The sequence below is a fragment of the Mobula birostris genome, chromosome 10 (genome assembly GCF_030028105.1).
Source record: "Mobula birostris isolate sMobBir1 chromosome 10, sMobBir1.hap1, whole genome shotgun sequence".
Taxonomy (NCBI): Eukaryota; Metazoa; Chordata; class Chondrichthyes; order Myliobatiformes; family Myliobatidae; genus Mobula; species Mobula birostris.
In genome coordinates, this window is record NC_092379.1 from 86939370 (window position 1) to 86963303 (window position 23934).

General features: G+C 38.4%; 1 pseudogene; it reads right to left on the minus strand.

The window, feature by feature from the left end:
- Positions 1-22858: 22858 nt before the first annotated feature.
- The window catches only part of LOC140203715 (piggyBac transposable element-derived protein 4-like), a 93359-nt pseudogene continuing 92283 nt past the window's right edge, over positions 22859-23934 (minus strand).

The following is a 23934-nucleotide window of genomic DNA, read 5'->3' on the forward strand; positions in this document are numbered from 1 at the left end:
TTCAAGCTGATGACCTTTCTGCAGAATTGGGAATGTGAAGAAATAAGGCAGAGATCTTTTTAACATTCAAAACTAAATTTCTTCTCACATTTACATACCAATTAGAGTTCCTTGATCTGAAACATTCTCTCTGTTTATCTTTCTATAGATGCTACTTGATTTGCAGGGATTTTCCAGCAGTTTATATTTTTATTTTGGATTTCCTACTCAAGTAGTTTTAAAAATATATATATATTTATACATGTTCAGTACATGAATCCTGAAACAGATTACACTTTTCCAAACTTTGTTATTTATACAGATTACCAAATAGATGATTTAAGTCCAGGTGTGTTCTCAAAATTTCAGAAATATCTTCTGGGAATCTATGAACTATGACTACTCAAAGTGGAGAAGCAGAATTCAGAATACATTGAAAATCTCAAATTCATTCATCTGGAGAACTTGAAAATCCAGTTTGTAATTGGTGGAAGAATGCATCACCTTTTGAACTACCCAGCTGTCCATCTCAATATAAACTCAGACTTCACCAGAATTTTTTTTCCAATATGGCTTTAATTCACAGTATTGTGAGAGTGTTTTATGGACTTGTCGAACTTCCAAAGCATTGCTCCTTGAAGGTCTTCATATTTATAGCCACAATGTTTAGTCATTTACATAGTTTGTCTTGTTAAGGCCTCCTATGCAGTATTTGTGTAGAAGTTATGTAAACAGATGCTGGAACAGATTCAAGCTTACTACTGATATTTTTGTGTTTCTTTCAAAAGCAACTTATCTGGCTCCTTTTTAATCCAACAAATTCTCAAGGCTCTCTCAGGGGTCTAAAACATAATGTGATTTAAGATTTTTTTTCTTTTTGTGTTACTGATTTAATTAAGGTTTTATTTGTTTGTGTTTTAAACCCACTGTGATAGCTGGAGACCTCTGGTTGAGAATGTAATATCTTAGTGTGTTAGAGCTTCCAAATCCTTTAACTAAATTGATTTAATACCAGTAAATTGGCAGCCTTACAGCGTGGGAGATTAAATATAAGAAAAAGAATACCTGCTAATCAAGATTTCTGTAATCTATACTTCCAAGCTACAGACAGCATTGGCTAATCACAACACAGGGAAGATAACAGATCAGTTTCATAAAATGTGGAGAATTTGCATTTCAGAAATAGATGACCTTCCTTCTGTCAAAAACAATGTTTAATGATCAATATTATAATGAGGTCAATCTATCCACTGCTGTTGTTAAAACTATCAAAGGAACTGTTCATTAGGCAGTGATATCATCACACTGATAGCATCATGAATTAGAATTTTCCGATGACACAAACCTTTTAAGTTTTAATAGCCATTTATTGACTACTAGTACAAGAGATCATTTTAAATTTCATGAACAATGTGTAAACTCATTCAGTTACCTGATGGTGCGATTAGATGGCATTGTGATCATTTCTGAATCTAAACTATCAGTCAATTCGTGAAACAATGCACCACTAATTAGGACAATATTGAGTTTATGTCTTCTTAGATACTTTGTGGCCTTCATTGGTTGGTGTCAACCATGAATATTGTGTTCTAGCCATCTACATAGTTAGTATGCAAGCCAGGACAGTACAATATAGAGAGCAAGCTTTTGCCCATGCAGCAGGCTCCACCTCCCCATGCAGCTGATGAATCCAAAGGAACAGCAGAGACCCATACAGTTCAGCACCAGCAGCGTAGCAGGAGTTGCCCGTCAACTTTGAACTCAATGCAGGTCTGCTTTAGGGACCCAAGTTTCAGAATTTTCCGTGGGATTTACTCCCAAAGCCTTCCCCATGAGTATAGACACAAGGCAGCGGAGGTTTGAGATAAGAGTTTTCCTTCTCTTAGATAAACTACCAACCATGGCTGATGAGCCCCATCTGCCCAAAATAGATACGCTCAGGAAATAAGTATTGACTCCATTTTTTGTAACATAAAGAAAATATTTCTGGTGGATAAATAGGTCAATATTCATTGAAATTGTAGAAGTCTGCATATAAATGAAAATTCTTGCTATGAGGCAACTTTGAAGACAATTTAAAAGTAGTTTTTCCTCAATTTATTTAATGTAACATCAAGATCATACTGTGCAGGCACTTTTATTTATATTTATGCATATTGATTTTGCCTGCCTGAATAGGAATGAGTAACTTGAAAGAAACAACTGAATTATTTTGTGGACTCAGCTTTCACATTGCTTTGCAGTCGATTTATACATAACTGTCCAGTTGATAACAGTGTATACTGTTTGAAACATTGATGAATACAGTTTTGAATTTTGAATAAAATTAGCCTTGAATTAATAGTGATTTATGGGTAGGAACATTCCAATTCCAATATTCCTTCTGACTGTCCCCAAGACTCAATGAGCATTGCTTTCATTGAAGAAAAGCCAATTATAGACGACCCCTTAATTTGTCAGATGCCCAGAAGACTACATTAGCTAAATATTTCATGGTCACCGTTACTAATGCCAATATTTTATTCTGGATGATTTAATTAAAGTGGATTTAAATCCTCCAACCGCTGTGGTGAGATTTGAGCTCATGTCAAAAGAGTATTAGTTCAGATTTTTGGATTACTAGTTTAGTAGCATTAAAGCAAAACTATTATATCGGTGGTAAAACAATACTTATCACAGCGAATTATCATGTTCTTTACTGGAAATACACCAAACGATAGCATAAGAATACAGTATGGGCATGAGCAGTGCTGTTTTGACACAAACCACTGACTCCCAAGCCTGAATAAAAAGTAATTTAACGTTAATCCTCTCAAAATCGTTAACAATAGTCAGAACCTTAATGAACTTCCACTTAACTTCACTGGAAAGTGTATTTCATGTATCTCCTAATAAAAAGAGAAAGTCGTGTAGCCCATTTATTGCCTTTTTAATCAGAACCCCAGCCAAAATGTAACTATACAATTGTTATTTATTTTGTCTTAATTTCTGAAATCTCACACTATTCTTATTTGTAAATCTGTTTATCTATATGCACAGTTTCAGGAAATTGTATATTTGAACACTGAAGCCCCATTCATTCTCTGAAAGGTATTCTGCAGCTTCAAATCCCAGTACCTTCAAAGAAACCATCCTATTGTTTCGTGAGGTGTCAGTATTGGCCAATATGTGCTAATGGTCTCTGATCTCATGCATCTTGGTGATTGTTGCATGTGTGTCATCGATAATTCCAGGTGTTCCTGCAGGACTTTGAGAGGTCCCAAAATATTGCTATTGAGAATGCATTGGTGAAGTATGGATCACATGCCTATATGACAGCGAATTACCTACTGTTATCAATATTGTATAATAAGTCCTCGATGACATTTGGAAGGTATGTACGAGAAGCTAAGTTGAGGGTTGTGGCAGCTGCTTGTCCGGTGAAGCTTTGCTTAGGTCAAATGCAATATACTTTAACCGCATTTCCTCTTGATACCAAGTCCAAAGAGACAGTTCAATTTCATCGTAACGTCTATATTTTACGTCTTGTTATTTCCTTCCTTTCTTCTTCATGTCATCATTTATTAAATGCAATCAGAATGCCAATGGACCCATGATTTGTCAGTGAATTATAACATAAATAAATAAATTATCTAGTCTTTAATGCTTCCCTAAGTATATAAGATGACTTGGTCTTTATTGTTCAATTTAATGATAATGTGAATATATTACAAGAAGAATAATTGCGAATTTAAGGACCATTACAATAATTTAAAGAGAGTGAACCCTTACAGGGTGGAACGTCCCAATGGAGCACCTGGTAATGCTCAAAAAACCTGTGCCAACCAACTGGCAGGAGTATTCAAGGACATTTTCAGCCTCTCACTGCTATGGGCAGAAGTTCCCACTTGCTTCAAAAAGGCAACAATTATACCAGTGCCTAAGAAGAATCACGTGAGCTGCCTTAATGACTATCACCTGGTAGCTCTCACTTCTACAGTGATGAAATGCTTTGAGAGATTGATCATGACTAGACTGAATTCCTGCCTCAGCAACGACCTGGACCCATTTTAATTTGCCTATAACCACAATAGGTCAACAGCAGATGCAATCTCAGTGTCTCTCCACATGGCTTTAGACCTTCTGGACAACACAAACACCTATGTCAGGATGCTGTTCATCGACTATAGCTCAGCATTTAATGCCATCATTCCCACAATCCTGACTGAGAAGTTGCAGAACCTGGGCCTCTGTACCTGCCTCTGCAATTGGATCCTTGATTTCCTTAATGGAAGACCACAACCTGTATGGGTTGGTGATAACATCTCCACCTCATGATAATCAAGACTGGTGCAACTCAGGGGTGTGTGCTTAGCCCACTGCTCTACTTTCTATATACCCATGGCTGTGTGGCTAGAAATAGCTCAAATACCATCTATAAAATTGCTGATGATACAACTATTGTTGGAAGAATTTCAGGTGGTGACGAGAGGGCATACAGGAGTGATATATGCCAATTAGTGGAGTGGTGTCACTGCAACAACCTGGCAGTCAACGTCAGTAAGACGAAAGAGCTGATTGTGGACTTCAGGAAGGTTAAGACAAAAGAACACATACCAATCCTCATAGAGCGATCAGAAGTGGAAAGAGTGAGCAGTTTCAAGTTCCTGGGTGTCAAGATCTCTGAGGATCTAACCTGGTCACAAAATATTGATGCAGTTATAAAGGCAAGGCAGTGGCTATATTTCATCAGGAGTTTGCAGAGATTTGACATGTTAACAAATACACTCAAGAACTTCTATAGATGTACCGTGGAAAGCATTGTAACAGGCTGCATCACTGTCTGGTATGGGGGGGGGGGGGGGTGGCGGTGGAGCTACTGAATGAAAAAAGCTGCAGAGGGTTGTAAATTTAGCCAGCTCCATCTTATGTACTAGCCTACAAAGTGTCTCAAGGAGCAGTGTCTGAGAAAGGAAGCCTCCATTATTAAGGACCTCCAGCACCCAGGACATGCCCTTTTCTCACTGTTGCCATCAGATAGGCAGTACAGGAGCTTGAAGGTCACACTCAGCAATTCAGGAACCGCTTCTTCCCCTCTGCTATCCAATTCCTAAATGGACATTGAACTCTTGGACACCACTTTTTAAAAATAATATATTATTGCTGTTTTTTGCACAATTTTAATCTATTCAATATATGTGTACTGTAATTGATTTACTATTATTATTTTTTCTTCTTCTATATTGTGTTTAGCATTGAACTGCTGCTGCTAAGTTAAAAAAAATTCACGTCACATTCCGGTGATGATAAACCTGATTCTGATTCTGATAATAGAAAAATATGTTACACAAAAAAGTATTAAACATACATTTCACAGCCTAATAAAAATAATGTGATACCATAGTGGATATATAGAACAAATGATTCTGATATATAGAACAAACGGCCCTGTGTGTGGATTGCCATATGTATTAGTGAATATTTTGCATATATTTAACAGGAATATAAATTGCAGATATCAGAAAGAGCATTAATTCACACTTCACCCTGAGCATCAAAGAATCTGACTGAGAATCAGGTTTAATATCACTGGAATATGTCGTGAAATTCATTAACTTTATGGAAGCATTCGTTAGGATATTTCTCATTTCTGTAAATGCTGTTCTTGCCATTGCTATTCTTGCTTTTATGTCTGGTTCGCATTTGCCATCAGATGTTACACATGATCCAAAGTACTTGAAGTTGTGAACTTGTTTCAGGATTTCATTTCCTAATACGATCCTACAGTTTGGGATATCAGGTTTCTTTGATATTACCATTACCTCAGTTTTCTTTTCGTTTAAGGTTAGACCAAGTCTCTTGCTCTCTGTGTCGATAGTAGATACTAGTTTATGTAAATTTACTTCACTATTTGCTACCTGTACTGTATCATCCACATAGCAGAGGTTGTTGATATTGTATCCTCCTATACTTATCCAGGTAGGTCCTGTATGGTTCTCGTGATGTTTTCACTGTACCGGGAGAACAGGTCTGGTGATAGAACACAACCCTGTCTGACTCCTCACTTTACTGGCTGACATTCACCAATCTTGTTGTTTATCCTGTTACTTGTGATATTAGTGTCACATTCAGAAGCTCTCACCCTGGTCCATTGGCTACTTCATTCAGAAGCTCTCACCCTGGTCCATTGGTTACTTCATTGCATCAACTCAGTTATAAACTGTATCAGCTGCCACATTCCCTCAGGTTCACACCTATCTTCCATGTATCCTACCTCAAGCCAATTGTCCATAGGCCACTCAACCCAATTGAGTCTGCAACCCCAGAATCAAGAATGGTTGAAGGTGATCTACAGTACGCAGTTTGCTGGTTGATGAGTTCATGTTGTTGTGGACAGAGTGGCTAGTAGCTGGTTGACTAGGATGGATACAGCTTGGACAAGAGGTTTTGGGTGATGTTCAGTTTCATCTTGGATCCATTGCTCATTGAGAAGTTCCACCATTTCAATTGCCCTGAGCTGTCAGATGCTGGCCATTGCAGAGGATAGGGTTTCTGTCAGGCCTGCATAGGCAGGCAAATCCTCGTCTCCATCCAGCCAACAGGAGTCACTTATTTTCGACTCATCATCTGCAGTCTGTTTAAACCCAAGACTCATCTACAGTCCTATGTTCAGTCATCAAACCTAGCCAGACTCAACCTTCTTGCCTTGTTGCGTCAAGTATCTGATCTCTCTTGTGTTGTGGCATCTACTAGCTAGTTATTTTGCAGTTTAATTTGTAAAATATTGTTTGCCGCCAAATCATCTCGACTGCTCTACTTCTGGGTCAAGCCTCCTCTATGTTTTCTGACACCATCCACTGGGTGAAGAAATTCTTCTTTAGGTTCTTTCTCGGCTTATTATTCTCAATGAACATTTATGCTCTTCCCCAGCATGAGTTTTCAATTCTGTGATTATCCAGATTATCTTTGTTGCCCCCTTTTAATAAAGGTCTTATTATTTCGGATCTCCCTCTCCCCCTCCCACTTTCAAATCTCTTACTATCTCTTCTTTCAGTTAGTCCTGACAAAGGGTCTCGGCCTGAAACTTCAACTGTACCTCTTCCTATAGATGTTGCCTGGCCTGCTGCGTTCACCAGCAGTTTTTATGTGTGTTGCTTGAAATTCCAGCATCTGAAGATCTCCCCGTGTTTGCATCTTATTATCCTCCTGAGATTAGCAAAGATTTGAAACTATCTGTCATGGCCAGTAGACATCTTCTTCTTTGCTTTCTGTAGAAACCTAGGACACAGTTCATCAGGCCTGAGATGTGTTCAACCTTACATTCACTAAAGCATCTATTACAGCTAATATATCAAATATACCCGAATGATAACATTTTAGAATTTCGCTGTCATTCTGCTCTGAATTCATGGACAACAGTGTCCTTCTCGATAGAGAGTGCTGATAAGAAGTATTCATTTCAGTCCTCACCTATATCTTATGGCCTCATGCACAGATTGTTATTTGGACATTAAAAAGTGTTGTTCATTCTGTCCTGCCTTTAATATTCTTATACTGTACAATACTTTGGCATTTTCTTTAATCTTGGCTGTTAATCATTGTGAACCCTCTTCACCCTCCTAATTTCTATTTTAAGAAACCCCTACATTTCCACATCACTTCCACAGCCTCCTTTACTTTTAGTTCTCAAACCCTTTTGTTTCAATTTATCCAGTTCTGATTATCCTTTAATATCCACAGTTCCTTCGAAGTGCCTACCTCCCTCATGGTAAAACATTGGTCATAGAGTCATAGAAAAGTACAGCACAGAAACAGGCCCTTTAGCCCCTCTAGTCCATGTCTTACTATTTAAACAGCCATTTCTCATACCTCGATTATCCATTTATCTATCAAAACTTCTCTTAAACTTGAAATCGAACTTGCATGCACTGCTTGTGCTGGTAGCTAGTTCCATACTGTTACAACCCTCTGAGTGAAGTTTCCCCACATGTTCCCCTTAAACATTTCAGATTTCACCCTTAACTCATGATCTCTAGTTGTAGTCCCACTCAACCTCAGTGGAAAAAGCCTGCTTCTATTTACCCTACCTATATCCCTCATAATTTTGTACACTGATATCAAATATTCCCTCAATCTTCTATGTTTCAAGGAATAAAATACTAGCCTATTCAATCTTTCCTTATGACTTAGGCCTCCAAATATGTGCCAAAAGCTTTTATATATTCTTATTGATATCTGATACCACTTTCAATGAATTATGGACCCATATCCCAGGTTCCTCTGTCTGAGAGTACTCCTCAGCACCCACCTTTCACTGTTCAAGATTTGGTTGGTCCTACCAAAGTGCAACTCCTCGCAATTGTCTGCATTAAATCCAGCTGTTCTAGATCCTGCTGCAAGCTCTGATAGTCTTTCTCACTGTCCACTACACTCCCAATCTTGGTGTCATCCACAAATTTGTTGATCCAGTTAACTACGTTATCATTGATATAGATGACAAACAACAAAGGACACAGCACTGATTTCTGTGGCACTCCTCTAGTCACAGGCCTCCAGTCAGAGTAGCAATCATCCTCTATTTTCTGGCTTCTCCCACAAAGCCAATGTCTAACTGAATTTACTACCTCATCTTGAATTATGAGTGACTGATCTTCTTGACCAACCTTCTATGCAGGACATTGTCTAAAGTCCATGTAGACAACATCCACTGCTTTGCCTTCATCAACTTTTCTGGTAATTTCCTCATAAAACTCTATAAGATTGGTTAGACATTACCTATCATACAGAAAAAACATGCTGACTATACCTAATCAGTTCATGTCTATCCAAATCTTCATATATTGAGTCCTTTAGAATACCTTCTATTAACTTTCCCACTACTGATGTCAGTCACACCAGCCTGTAATTTGCTGGTTTATTGTTAGAACCTGGCTTAAACAGTAGAACAACATTAGCTATACTCCAGTCCTCAGGTACCTCTGCTGATTTAAACATCTCTGTTAGGGCCCCTGCAATTTCTGTGCTTACCTCCCAGAGGGTCCAAGGAAACTCCTTGTCTGGCCCTGGGGAGTTTTCTACCTCTAATTTGCCTTAAGACAGCAAATCCTCCTCTGTGATTTGTATAGCCTCCATGAAGTTAATGCTGATTTGCCTCACTTTTATAGATTCTGTGTCTGTCTCGTGAGTAAATATAGATTCAAAAATTCATTTAAGGTCTCTCCCATTTCTTTTAGCTCCACACATGGATTGCCATTCTGATCTCCCAATTTTGCCCCTTACAATCCTTTTGCTCTTGACAGATCTGTATAATCTGTCGGATTCTCCTTCACCTTGACTGCTAAGACATGCCTTCTTTCAGCCATCCTGATTTCTTTCTCCCATCCTGATTTCTTTCTCAAGTGTTCTCTTGTATTTCTTATATTCCATTAGGACCTCATTTGTTCTTACCTGCCTATGCTTGCTATACACCATTTTTTTCCCCTTAACCAGTGCCTAAATATTGCTTGAAACCAAGGTTCCCTAAACCTGTTATTTTTACCTTTTATTCTGACAGGCACATACAAGCTTTGTATTTTCAAAATTTCACTTTTGAAGGCCTCCTACTTACTAATTATGACTTTGCCAGAAAACAGCCTGTCCTAATCACACTTGCCAGATCCTTTCTGATACCATTAAAATTGGCCTTTCTCCAGTTTAGAAACTCAACCCGCAGACCAGGCCTACCTTTTTCCATATTTACTTTGAAACTCATGGCATTGGTATTCCCAGACACCAGGGGTTCCCAACCTTCTTCATGCCATGGAAGAATATCATTTAGCAAGGGTTCCATGGACCCAGGTTGACATCCCTGCCCGAAACAACCTTGTGTCACCTGACCTGTCTCATTCCTTAACAGCAGATCAAGTATCGCACACTCCTTTGGTGGGACTTCTACAAACTGATTAAGGAAGCTTTCCTGAACACATTTGACAAGCCCTATCCCATCTAGTCCTTTTACAAACTAGAAATCCCAGTCAACATATGGAAAGTTAAAATCACCTACTGTAACAATCTTACATTTCTTGCAACAGTCAGAAATCTCTCTACAAATTTGTTCCTCTAAATCCCTCAGATAGTTGGGTGGCCTATAATATAGGTCCAATTAACGTGGACATACTTTTCTTGTTCCACGGTTCCACCCATTATGACTCATTAGATTAAATTGTCCAGTCTGCCCTGATACTCCTGTGTCATTTTCCCTGACTAGTAACACCACCCCTCCTCCTTTAAGCCCCCCACTCTGTCACATATAAAACAACAGAATCTCTGAATATTGAGCAGCCAGTCCTGCCCCTCCTGCAACTGTCTCACTAATAAATATGATATTGTATATCTATGTGTTGATTCATGCCCAAAGCTCATCTGCCTTTCCTAAAATACTTCGTGCTTTGATATACCAATCTCAGTATATTGCACCATACTCAACCTTTTGATTCCTGACGTTGTCTGAGGTCTTAGAGAACATCTGTCTGCACAACCTCTCCACTATATGTTCTGGCACTCTGGTTCCCATCCCCCAACAACTTGAGTTTAACCCACTCCCGCCATGCAGCACTGAATTCGTATTATCCCAGTTTTTAATATCTATCATTTATTAGATGTAGACCTACCTACAAGTAACCACTCCCAGTCCACTATTGACCTGCCCTATGTTATTGGGAGCTCACCTACAAATTTTGATTAACTAATACTTCTATTTAAGAGGTGAGGAATTTCCCAGTTAAATTTATTGATCTGGGATGGTATTGAAATAAACTTCGTTTTAATTTAATTTTTATTTATAAATCTACAATACAACTTATTCTGCTGGGTCAGTTTTGAACACCAAATGGGAATGTATCTATTTTTGGAAGTGCAGAGCACTGCAAATGCTGAATCTGAAACAACACACTGGAGAAACTCACTTGGTCAGGCAGCATCAATGGGAGGGAATGGACAGTTAACGTTTCGGGTTGCAATATTTTATCTGGACTGAAAAGAAAGAAGGGAAATAACCAGTATTAAATGATAAAGGAAAGAATGAATCAAGGCTGACAGGTGACAGGTGGATTGAGGTGAGGGCCATGAAAGACAGAAGAAGTGAGTGTGAGACTGGGAATACTGTATGTCAGAAGGCTATAGGTGATTAGGTGGAAGTTACAAGGGCTGAAGATGATGGAATCTGATAGGAAAGGTTAGTGGAGCATGGAATAAAGGCAAGAAAGTATGTGTGCGTAGAGTTGGTGGGGGGGTGGGGAGGGGGGAACCGGAGGGAGAAATATGCAGATGACCGGCAGGTGTAGAGGATAGAGGAGCGGAAAGAAATAAAGTCATGGGAAGCAGTTATTTCAGGAGGAGAGAGAAAAGACAACAATGGGTGGAAAAGTGCAAAGAGGCAGCAGTTATCAGAAGTTCATGCCACCGGGTTGGAGGCTGCTCAGACGAAGCACAACATATTGTTCCTCAAAGTAGAATATTAGCCCATGATTACTTCACATATTTAAAAGACATCTCTCTGACTTTAATCTTAAGGGTTCAAATTAAACTAATACCTCAGATAATCAATAAACAATTGAATACCTTGCAAACTCATTAAATATTATCAGAAGTACTTTCCTCTGAATAACGAATGTTTAATAGATGCATTTTACATTCACAAGTATCATTTGAGAGGAAGTTATATTGCAGATGGTCTAACCAATTAGATACCATTTCATCATAGAGAAAGTGTGGTTATTTTATGCACAATGTTGATTGCTCCATAACAGTGCAATGTCCGTTGAGACCATGGTAATATTTGTTCTGGGATAACAGCAAGTCACAGTCCTACAATAAATGTAACAAAGAATAGCTTGGTGTCCACTGATTAAGTTTCAGCTTAGTCTAGAATACAAAATTACAATTGATTAATATTGGATTCCAATAATTGGAGTGATTTATATACCAATAATTCCTTGCATTAAACAAGGTAGTGAAACCTTAATCCTCTTTTTTAGTGGCTGTACATGATATTTGTGTCATTGTCACAGAAAGAATTGTGATCAAGCAAGTTCCTTTTTGTCTGTGTTGTCAAGTACAGACAACAGTATTTGAATATTTTTAGCCACAGGTAATCCTATTCTGGAGGCAGCAAAATGTGATACAATGATTTAGTTTTATTTTGTGCCCAGCATTGATGAAAATATGGAATCCCTGACTGGATTTAAATTAATAGATTCAAATTTAAGTTAAAGTTGCTTACAACTTTTTCATTCAGTTTAGGCTTCAGCTAATTTTAGTTGAAACACAACTACAGTAGTAATGATGTATCATTTTGTCATACAAGGAAATAGTTTACACTTAGACCATAAGAGTTCATTTGGCCAATTGAGTCTGTTTCACCATTTCATCATGGCTGATCCATTACTTCTCTCAGCCCTATTCTCCTGCCTTCTTTCCATTTCCCTTCATGCCTCGACCAGCTAAGAATCTATCAACCTCCACCTTAAATATCCATAAAGACTTGGTCTCTGCAGTTGCCTTTGGCAACACATTCCACATATTCACTATCTCTGGCTAATGAAATTCCTCATCATCTTCATTCTAAAAGGATGTCCCTCTATTCTGAGGCCTTTTCTACTGGTCCTAGACTCTTCCACCATAGGAAACATCCTCTCTACTTCTGCTCTATCATGACCTTTCACCATTTGATTGGTTTTAATGAGGTCACCCCTCATTTCTTTTGAACTCTAGTGAATAAAGGCTCAGAGCCAACCATCAAATGCTCTTCAAATGACAAACCATTCAATCCTGGAATCATTTTCGTGAAGCCCCTTTGAACCCTCTCAGGTGTCAGCACATCCTTTCTAAGATAAAGGGCCCAAACTGCTCACAATACTCCAAGTGAGGTCTCACCAGAGCTTTATAAAGTCGCAATATTACATCCCTGCTTTTTTTTCTAATCCTCTTGAAATGAATGCTAACATTGCATTTGCCATCCTTACCACAGATTCAACCCACAAATTAGCCTTCAGGAATCCTATATAAGGACTCTCAAGTCTCTTTGCATCTCAGATTTTTGAAATTTCTCCCCATTTAAAAAATAGTCCACTCCTTTATTTCTTCTACCAGATGTTGCATAATTTCTGCAAACAATATAATACAATCAATTGAAAATGTCCGACTTTTAATTAGTAGTGCTCCATTCTCTTTCAAAAATTACATATAGCAGGTTATGATGAATTCTTCTGAACAGTAGGGAGTTAATGATCAAATGACCTAATGACATCTTGAAGGTGATTGTAGTGTGAAATATACTTTTGGAAGCCATATTTACTTGATGTGTTGTGTATGGGTTATAGGTACAGTATTGTGCACCTTGGTCCGGAGGAATATTGTTTTATTTGGCAATATACAGGTTTATGGTTGAATTATAATACACTAGAACTTGAACTTGTAACATCCAAAGGAACTTACCATAGGATGAAGTACCTTAGCTATCAGGCTGTGTTCTGGAAATCCACTGATCCAATCAATAAACCAATAAGTCAATAACTTCAAATTCTTTGTTGTCTTAACTTATTGAATTAGTGAAATCATTTCATTTTTACTCCTTGCTGTTTCTGCCATCTCCAAGCCTGAATGCTTGAAAATGCAGTGAGCAAAGTAGTTCTGAATTGTCTTACTGCTTATTTCAAACCATCTATCAGTGACAAAAATTACAGCTTTTTGAACACAAACACATGCATCTGATGCTATTTCAAAACAGTTTGCTCTAAGCATAATGTAGTGCCTAATGGTCACGTAATTGCACGCAACTGATACGAGTTAGAAACTGTTTGGCAACAGTTCCCAGTCCCAATTAAATGGCACAGTATCCCAAATAAATGAAGGGAATTCCAGCTATTCTCTCTTTTAGTCTTTGTTCTTCAGGAGTTGTCCCAAATGCGAGGCTGCATTGATTAACTGATGGCCCAATTAACTGGAATCCACTGTATTTTTCAAGATAAGGTAGATAAATAATAGCTCAGGAAAGGGTTGTTGTGGTAGGCAGGAATGAGAAGATGAGACTTACATCAAATCAATCATGACTCTCTCTTTCTCCTAATACTTATTTACATGTACGTCAAAGAGAAAAACGTGGATTTTACAGCTACAAACATTTGTAGAAATTCACACTGTTTAATCTCAGGTGAGGAGTAAATTCTGCAGAGCCTTTTATGAAGTACGCTATCCAGCTCCTTGAACTATTCAATTACACTGGTCTTACAAAAGTCCCAGTATGAGCTCAGATTTGGACATTTTAGTTGAACTAAAATCTTTTTCTTCCTGTATGATCAACATCTAATATTCTCCGCCTGAAGATTGCCTTCCAAAAAAATAAAGACCTGGTTCTGATTTCATAATCCTTGAATTGGATCCTTACCCACATTTTTGGAAAAAAATGTTCCTCATCAATTCCAAATAAAAAGATAAAAAAACAAATATATTCATAACCTACTAAATTCCTGGAAATACAAACCTAGTTAATTTCATCTATCTTCAGTATCTATTTGGAATGGCAATTTTGTGATTATGTTACATCAAAATTAGCTCACTTGGTTCACAATATGGTAATGTTACTCAGTCTAATTTATTGGTATGCATTTGCAATAGTCTGCATTTAACTACCAAAATATTTGTGACAAGCTATCTCATTAATTAATTCCCTCAGGGAGGGAAAACTAATGCCCTTGCCCAATCCACTGTGGCTTTGACCATGGAGACACAGCAATGTGGTTTAACTGCCCTCAGCTTGGTAATCCATTCAGTTCAATAACCTCATTCCATAAATAAAAACAAAGGTTTTTCAAGATCTGGATAACTTAGAAATATTAGATATATGAAAAAGACTTAAAGCAGGCTGTTAATTCTTTTGAGCCGAGTCTGCCATTCAATATAATCGTGGCTTATTTCCGTTGTCTCTCTGCACCTCTTGATAGCTTTTAAGTCTAACAATCTGTCATATTTTTCAATATACATAACAATTTAGTGAATTAATGCTACAATTCTTCCAAACTAAATATATCTTCCCTAGATGGCAGTTTTAGTGTTTGTGTCTGAAGCTAACTGTACAGTGATACAGGACTATAGAGAGTTCTGTGAAGTATCCTTATCAAATTTGGTTGCTTGCAGGAATTTTGTCTCCTTTTACCTCCATTCTAAGAAAGTAAGGTCTACTGGTCCTGTATTGACATTATCAACCACCTCTAAATGCACAGAATTGGATTGGAAGTAAATTGTTCTATCCTGGGGGACTGCTTAATAAGCAGACACATCCTAAAATATGGTTCCAGGCTTTTGCATAGCTTCAGTTAATCATGCAGAATGCTTCAGAGTTCTGTATGGCTGCAGCTAATCATAAACAATGCCCCCAGGTTTGTATACCTTCAGTTAAATTTGCTATTGTTAAAATTCTATATTTATTTCTCATTTTAAATTCTAGCCCATTATTTTTCAAGGAAGGCATCCATTTAGTCCTTTTGATTTCTTTAAAATCAGTACATTTTAGTTTTCTATGTACATAGAAATCACCTTACTTCTTTTTCCTTGCTTTTCACCTTTAAAAAAATCAGATCTTGTGTTTTTTTTTAACTTGTTCAAACTTAGACGATCTCACTTATCTGTCTTAAGATCCAGCTGCCACAAGTTAGCTCATCCACTTAATCAATGTGAGCTAAAACCTGATTTATAATGTTATGTTATCATATACGCTACTTTAGCTCCAGTCTTTGTCACTGGTATCTTGGATATATGGTTCTTTATTGTAGTTGTAATTATCACAGATTTTTGCAGAATAAATCAATGAGTTTAAATTTTAGTAAAATCTCTCTAAAGTGAAATTTTATAAAATTCACTCTGCAAGAACATAACTGCTATATCTTTTGTTCAAACATGCTATCTCAACCTTTTGCTTACTACTTTAACTGCTTCCTCAAACATTCAATTAGGTTCATTAGATATGACCTTCTCAATTCAGATCTATGTTGGCTATCTTTAATCAGCTCAAATTTCTCTAAATGCTCAGTAATTCTGTCTTTAATTACAGGTTCCTATAACTTCACCATGTTCCACTAATAGGTCTATGATTTCCTGGTTTCTCTCTGTCACTTTCCTTAAATAATGGAATTGCATTTCCAATTCGTCAATTTAAAAGGTCACCTCCTAAACTGAAAGAAATTCAGATGAGTTTGGCTAAGGTATCTTTAATATCCTCACAAAATTTCTTTCAAACCATGTAGTTGAAACTATCAGATCCCAGACTTTGTCTTTTTTTGGGTTATTTCATTTCTGAAAGCTGTTTTCTTATTTAGTCACTCCTGTGACTTCTGATTGATTTATTAACACTTTTTTAATGGAATATCCTCTTCCTTGTTGTGTAGTTGGACAAAAGATAATTGTTAATAGACAATAGACAATAGGTGCAGGAGTAGGCCGTTCAGCCCTTTGAGCCAGCACCGCCATTCACTGTGATCATGGCTGATCATCCACAATCAGTTTCCAGTTCCTGCCTTATCCCCATAACCTTTGATTCCATGATCTTTAAGAGCTCTATCCATCTCTTTTCTGAAAGCATCCAGAGACTTGGCCTCCACAGCCTTCTGGGGCAGAGCATTCCATATATCCACCACTCTCTGGGTGAAAAAGATTTTCCTCAATTCCGTTCTAAATGGCCTACCCCTAATTCTTAAACTGTGGCCTCTGGTTCTGGACTCACCCATCAGCGGGAACATGCTTCCTGCCTCCAGCGTGTCCAATCCCTTGATAATCTTATATGTTTCAATAAGATCCCCTCTCAGCCTTCCAAAGTCCAGAGTATACAAGCCCAGTCGCTCCAATCTTTCGACATATGACAGTCCCGCCAACCCCGGAATTAACCTTGTGAACCTATGCTGCACTCCCTTAATAGCAAGAATGTCCTTCCTCAAATTTGGAGACCAAAACTGCACACAATACTCCAGGTGTGGTCTCACCAGGGCCCTGTACAGCTGCAAGAGGACCTCTTTGCTCTTATACTCAATTCACCTTGTTATGAAGGCCAGCATGCCATTAGCTTTCTTCACTGTCTGCTGTACTTGCATGCTTGCTTTCAGTGACTGATGTACAAGAACACCCAGATCTCATTGTGCTTCCCCTTTTCCTAACTTGACTTCATTAAGATAATAATCTGCCTTCCCGTTCTTACCACCAAAGTGGATAACCTCACATATATCCACATTGAACTGCATCTGCCATACATCTGCCCACTCACCCAGCCTGTCCAAGTCACCCTGCATTCTCATAACATCCTCCTCACATTTCACATTGCCACCCAGCTTTGTGACATCGGCAAAATTGCTAATGTTACTTTTAAATCCCTCATCTAAATCATTAATATATATTGCACTGAACCCTGCGGTACCCCACTGGTCACCGCCTGCCATTCCGAAAGGGACCCGTTAATCGCTACTCTTTGCTTTCTGTCAGCCAGCCAATTTTCAATCCATGTCAGTACTCTGCCCCCAATACCATGTGCTCTAATTTTGCCCACTAATCTCCTATGTGGGACTTTATCAAAGGCTTTCTGAAAGTCCAGGTACACTACATCCACTGGCTCTCCCTTGTCCATTTTCATAGTTACATCCTCAAAAAATTCCAGAAGATCAGTCAAGCACGATTTCCCCTTCATAAGTCCATGCTGACTTGGACCAATCCTGTTACTACTATCCAGATGTGTTGTAATTTCATCTTTTATAATTGACTCCAGCATCTTTCCCACCACCGACGTCAGGCTAACCGGTCTATAATTCCCTGTTTTCTCTCTTCCTCCCTTCTCGAAGAGAGGGACAACATTAGCTACCCTCCAATCCACAGGAACTGATCCTGAATCTATAGAAAATTGGAAAATGAGTACCAATGCGTCCACGATTTCTAAAGCCACCTCCTTAAGTACCCTGGGATGCAGACCATCAGGTCCCGGGGACTTATCAGCTTCAGACCCAACAGCCTATCCAACACCATTTCCTGCCTAATATAAATTTCCTTCAATTCATCCATTACCCTATTACTTTGGCCACTATTACATCTGGGAGATTGTTTGTGTCTTCCCCTAGTGAAGACAAATCCAAAGTACCTATTCAACTTGTCTGCCATTTCCTTGTTCCCCATAATAAATTCACCTGCTTCTGTCTTCAAGGGCCCAATTTTTGTCTTAACTATTTTTTTCCTTTTCACATACCTAAAGAAGCTTTTACTATCCTCCTTTATATTCTTGGCTAGTTTACCTTCGTACCTCATTTTTTCTCTGCGTATTGCCTTTTTAGTTACCTTCTGTTGCTCTTTAAAAGTTTCCCAATCCTCCGGCCTCCCATTCGTCTTTGCTATATTATACTTCTTCTCTTTTATTTTTATACTATCCATTACTTCCCTTGTCAGTCACGGCCTCCCATTACTCCCCTAAGGCTCTTTCTTCCTCTTTGGAATGAACTGATCCTGCACCCTCCGCATTATTCCCAGAAACACTTACCATTGCTGTTCCACTGTCATCCCTGCTAGGGTATTGTTCCATTGAACTTTGGCCAGCTCCTCCCTCATAGCACCATAGTTCCCTTTGTTCAACTGTAATACTCACACTTATGAGTTTCCGTTCTCCCTCTCAAGTTGTAGATTAAAACTTATCATATTATGGTCACTACCTCCTAATGGCTCCTTTACCTCGAGGTCCCTGATCAAATCCGGCTCATTGAACAACACTAAATCTAGAATTGCATTCTCTCTGGTAGGCTCCAGTACAAGCTGTTCTAAGAATCCATCTCGGAGGGACTCCACAAACTCCCTTTCTTGGGGTCCAGTCTGATTCCTCCAGTCTACCTGCATGTTGAGGTCCCTCATAACAACTGTAGCATTAGCTTTGCGACATGCCAATTTTAAGTCTTGATTCAACTTACACCCTACATCCAGACTACTGTTTGGGGGCTGTAGATAACTCCCATTAGGGTGTTTCTACCCTTAGAATTTTTCAGTTCTATCCATACTGACTCTACGTCCCCTGATTCTATGTTCCCCCTCTCAAGGGACTGAATATCATTCCTCACCAACAGAGCCACCCCACCCCCTCTGCCCATCAGTCTGTCCTTTCGATAGGACGTATACCCTTGAATATTCATTTCCCAGGCCCTGTCCACTTGACGCCATGTCTCTGTTATTCCCACAACATCATACTTACCAATTTCCAACTGTGCCTCAGGCTCATCTACTTTATTTCTTATACTCCGTGCATTCATATACAATACTTTTAATTCATTACTCACCTCACCTCCCATATGAAATCCTATTTCACTTGGCCACACTGTACGATCCCTTCTTGAGCTTTCTGCTCTGTTGATTCTGCTGTCTTTCTTAACTTTTCTTATTCTCATTTTCCCTTTATCTCCATCCTTATGTTTCCAATTCGTCCCCTCCCCCTCACTACTTAATTTAAACACACCCGTGTTGCAGAGGCATGTTAAATAAGAATTGAAACAAAAAATGCCAAAATATCCAAAAAAAAGATAAACTATTATGTTCGTAACTCATCATTGGTACTAGAAGAGTGAGAAAGTAGGTGCATTTTAAGTTGTGGTGGGGGTGGTGGTGGAGTAATGTAGAGAGCAAATTGATAATCTGTGATAAATTTGATACTAAGATTGTACAGGTGACATGAATACTGTAGGTGCCCTAAGAATTAATGGGTTCTGTGTTAAAGAAACGAAGCACAGACTGGGTCATCACTTTGTAGAACATCATCATTCAGTCTGCAGAAGTGACTCTAAGCTTGGACATCACTTTAATTCTCCATTCCTCCTCCCCTTTGTTTTTGACCTCCTACACTGTTCCAATGAAGCCTAGAGTAAGCTAGAGGCACAGCATTTTTTACCCTGCTTCTCAGCACTTGCAGCCTTTGGGACTCTATACTGATTCAATAAATTCAGATAGCAGCTTGAGTCAGATCTGCTTTCTTCTGATTTTGGAACATTAACCTGTATAATTCCATTGTTTTTTCTTTCCAGATATTTGATATATTGGGTATGTCCAGAATTCTCTTTTATTTCAGGTTTTCAGCAACTGTTGCTTTCTACACCTTCCACTTACAGCAATTTTCTTTTTTATCTCTGCTGTCATTATTCATCTCCTTCTCCTTACTCTTCTAGACAGCTCTGTTATGATTATTAAGTATTCACCACCCTCTCTTAATTGCCACTAACAATATTTTTTGTCATCTGGATAATTTTACTCCGCATTTCTTTCTCTACGATGCTAGCTGAATGCCTGAGTATTTTCAAAATCTTTGTTTTAGATTTTCATTGTATGATTTTATTGTTCCAGTTTTCATTTCCATATTTTCAATTGGAATAATAATCCATCAATTTTAAAGGGCCTACAATATACACTATGTCCTTTCATCCTTGAATACTTTGCTTTAATCTTGAATGCCCAGATATCAGAAATGGTGCCGGTAATGGATCCACTGTGTCACAACACTAGACACCTGGGTTTAATCTTACCCAACATATTGTCTCCATGGATTTTTCACATTTTTCCTATGACTATATGGATTTCTTCATCCTACATCCAAAAGGCATGAAATTTGCCCACTGTAAATTGTCTTCGGGGAATGGTAGAATATGGGGAGAATGACAATGTAGACAGACAAGGCTGAAGGGCATGATTTTGTGCTGTATTTTCTGTGATTCTAAGTGCTGCTAACCGTGTTATGTAATACCATCAGTTTGTAATGTGCCTTTGAAAATCAGTTCCATTGAAGTCAAGGAAATGAATTTTGGAGGCAGTGTACAATATGCTGACAGTGCTGTATGGAGTGTTTAGTATTAACAGCCTTTGATGAATTTCCAGGCAGTTATCCCTTGCATGTACCTTTCTTATATTCTTTATTATAACCTTTTTAAAAACCTAGTTTGTCTTCCTTATCGTGTCTTTATATCCACTGGGTTTGCTTTACGCTTTGCCATTTGTTTTCTGCCAACACACTTTGTTACATAAGAATTTCATAAGAAGTCATCCTGTAAAAGGATAGATGCTGATTTTATGTTAAGCAAAATTCTCCTTTGAATGTTTCCCACTATTGAATTCTGGTTTTACTTTACAACAATTGTGGCTAATTTATTGGATAATTCGTTGCATCATTCCATGAATTTATCTGTCAAATGAACACAAGAGGCTGCACTCAACTGGATGGAAGTCAGAATTATCATCACTCTCAGACACCTTGCCTTGAATTCCTTGCAAAATGTCTCTGCTGTGTTTGGAAGAAATAAAGGGGAAATTATGTATATTAAAAATAAGGAGGTTAATGAACTATTACAAGCCATATTACTATTTATTGTGATCATAAATTATATTTGCCTCCATTGAGGAAGATTTGGATGTTTTTGTCAACACCATCAAACTATGTGTCACCACTGTCAGACAGAAAGCCTGGCGGTGTTGATGTCTGACGGTGGTGACAAAAACACACTTTTTTTTACATGACATGCATGAGTTGTATACAAGAGTCATCTTGTTGTCCCTCTGTTGCTAGCTGCCTCTGGCCTCTACTTAAAATGCATAGACTTATGTAATAATTTAAAATAATTCTTTCTCTACAAAAGAGACTGTATTGACACATCATGGTTGTGACAGTAGCAACATCAATAAATATGTAAAAATTATTGAAAGAATAGCAAACTTACAGGAGCTTGTTTGACCTTGTTGCATTTAGCTAATGTGGAAGGTGGAAAGGGGGTCCTCAGAAATATAGTTGACCATGTGGTTGCCTGATTTTATTGCTTTTTATAAATATCTGACGGTGTTGAAAAAAACCTGGGACACATTTTGAGCAACCATAAAATAAGAGTAAATATTGTTGAAAATTCACTGCTTTTATTTTTAAAGAGTTTTTTTCACTCTACTCTTTCATCTAGCAGATATATTATACATTTTAAATTTTATTTTCACACTTTTTTATCATATTGAAATGATAATCTCTTGTCTAAGGACAACTGATTTTGTGGGTACTGGGCTATCATATAATCATATAATTTATAAAATTAAAAACAAACATATGAAAAAGTGTTGCATTTGTGCAAAAGACCCTCAGATGATCAACCCTGATTATTTTAAATAAGAAAATGTTATTCATTTTCAATGGAATTAACATTTTTCTTCGTGGGACATGTTTTCACCGAAGTCTCAAGAATCAGTGATGTATAACATTCTGCTGTACACTGCTGCGTTGCAGAAGTCAAGAAAGCTCTCCGGCAAAGTGGGGAAACTCCAGGTTTTGATGAATGCATCTTATGCACTTACATCTTAAAGAGGTAGTTGAGTGGGCTGCAGATGTTTTATACCTTCCCAATATGGTCAGGGTCAATTTGACCCTGGCCCAAGAATCCCCCTATAACAAGTGTCTATACCAAATTTTGAGCCACCAATCTATTTACAATGTCAAAATAGCCTATCTGACATTAATAAAAGTGTGATTAATTATTAATTAATGTATCAGAGATGAGGGACAGTATATTTTTTAGGTTTTACACCACTCGTCATTGGGGAAAATCATACACTGTCACACAATATAATGTCCTATTTTACCTAAGACACGAAAACATAGCAGCCATAAAGAATTAAATATATTTTATAGAAACTGAAAATGGCAAGAATATCCTGGAACTGTGAGGTTTATTATATAACCATTTGTAACCATTACAACCAGCAAACACGGTCCTCACTGCTTTATTATTAAAAGAATCCTACTAACTACTATCTAATTATAACTATTAACTATTAATTCAACATTAAGTAACATTTAACCAACAAACTAAACAAAAAAGTAGTTGCTATTTGCAAACTAGTCTTTGCATTCAAAGCAGTAGTGGGAAACCTTGCGTGTGTGGGCCTTGCATATGGGTCTACCACATTTGCTGCAAGTAGTCGATGTTTTGCAGTCGTTTTTTGCAGGGCAGAAGTTGCATCTCCTTTTCTTTTGTCCCCCTGTGTTGGCCTCCTGTGGGACTTGTTGAGCAGGGCCAGGTTCAGATTGCTGTACTGTCCTTACCACTGCTGCTGAGAATGCTGCGCAGGGAAGGTGTTCTTGCCTTTGCATGGAAGGAGTCACAAGGTCCTTTCCAAGCTCCTCCAAAAGGAACCTCCTCCAGTTCCTCTTGCTTGCCCTCCAGGTAGGGCTCAGGTCACTCCAGATGACAAAGGCATTGTATGTGGAAATGTCAATGATGTTATTAAATATAGCGAGAGGCCAGTGGGCTGTTCTCCTCCTGCAGCTGTATGTGCCTATGACTCTGTCAAGGTTGTCAACTCCCTCCCCCCCCTTTGTTGGCATTGTAGTCCAGGATGTTGGCTGGTTTTCTGTCCCCCTGATCGCTTACCTCTGCAGCCTTATGTAAAGTGCTCATGAGGGTCACATTCTTGTTCTTCTTTGCCATATACGACACAACCGTGGCGTCATGGGTGAACGCAAACTTAGAAGACAAGACGTCTCTCCCCCTTCTTTCAGTCAGAGCAGGTGGCAGCTCCCGCTTATTCCAGCTCAAGTACCCACCATTGTGATGTTCTTCTTCAGGAGCGACTGACCAAGCTCATGAGACGTGAAGAAGTTGTCACAGGTCACGTTGTGTCCTTTCAGCCCTTCTGTCATGTCCAACACGAGGCGCATGCCTTGCTTTCTCTCCGGGTCTCCCACAGCTGGATTCCCAGTATACACTTGCATATTCCAAGCATTACTAGAACACGCATCACAGGCTGCCCATACCTTTATCTCATATTTTCCTGGCTTGCAATCGGTATGGGTAAAATTTGACCCAGAACAGCTTCAGAGTTGCAAAAATTGTAGCAAATGTACAAAAGTATATATTTTTTAATCTTCTTACTCTTGAGCATTTTGAGTCACTTTAGCAAAAGTCATAAAAT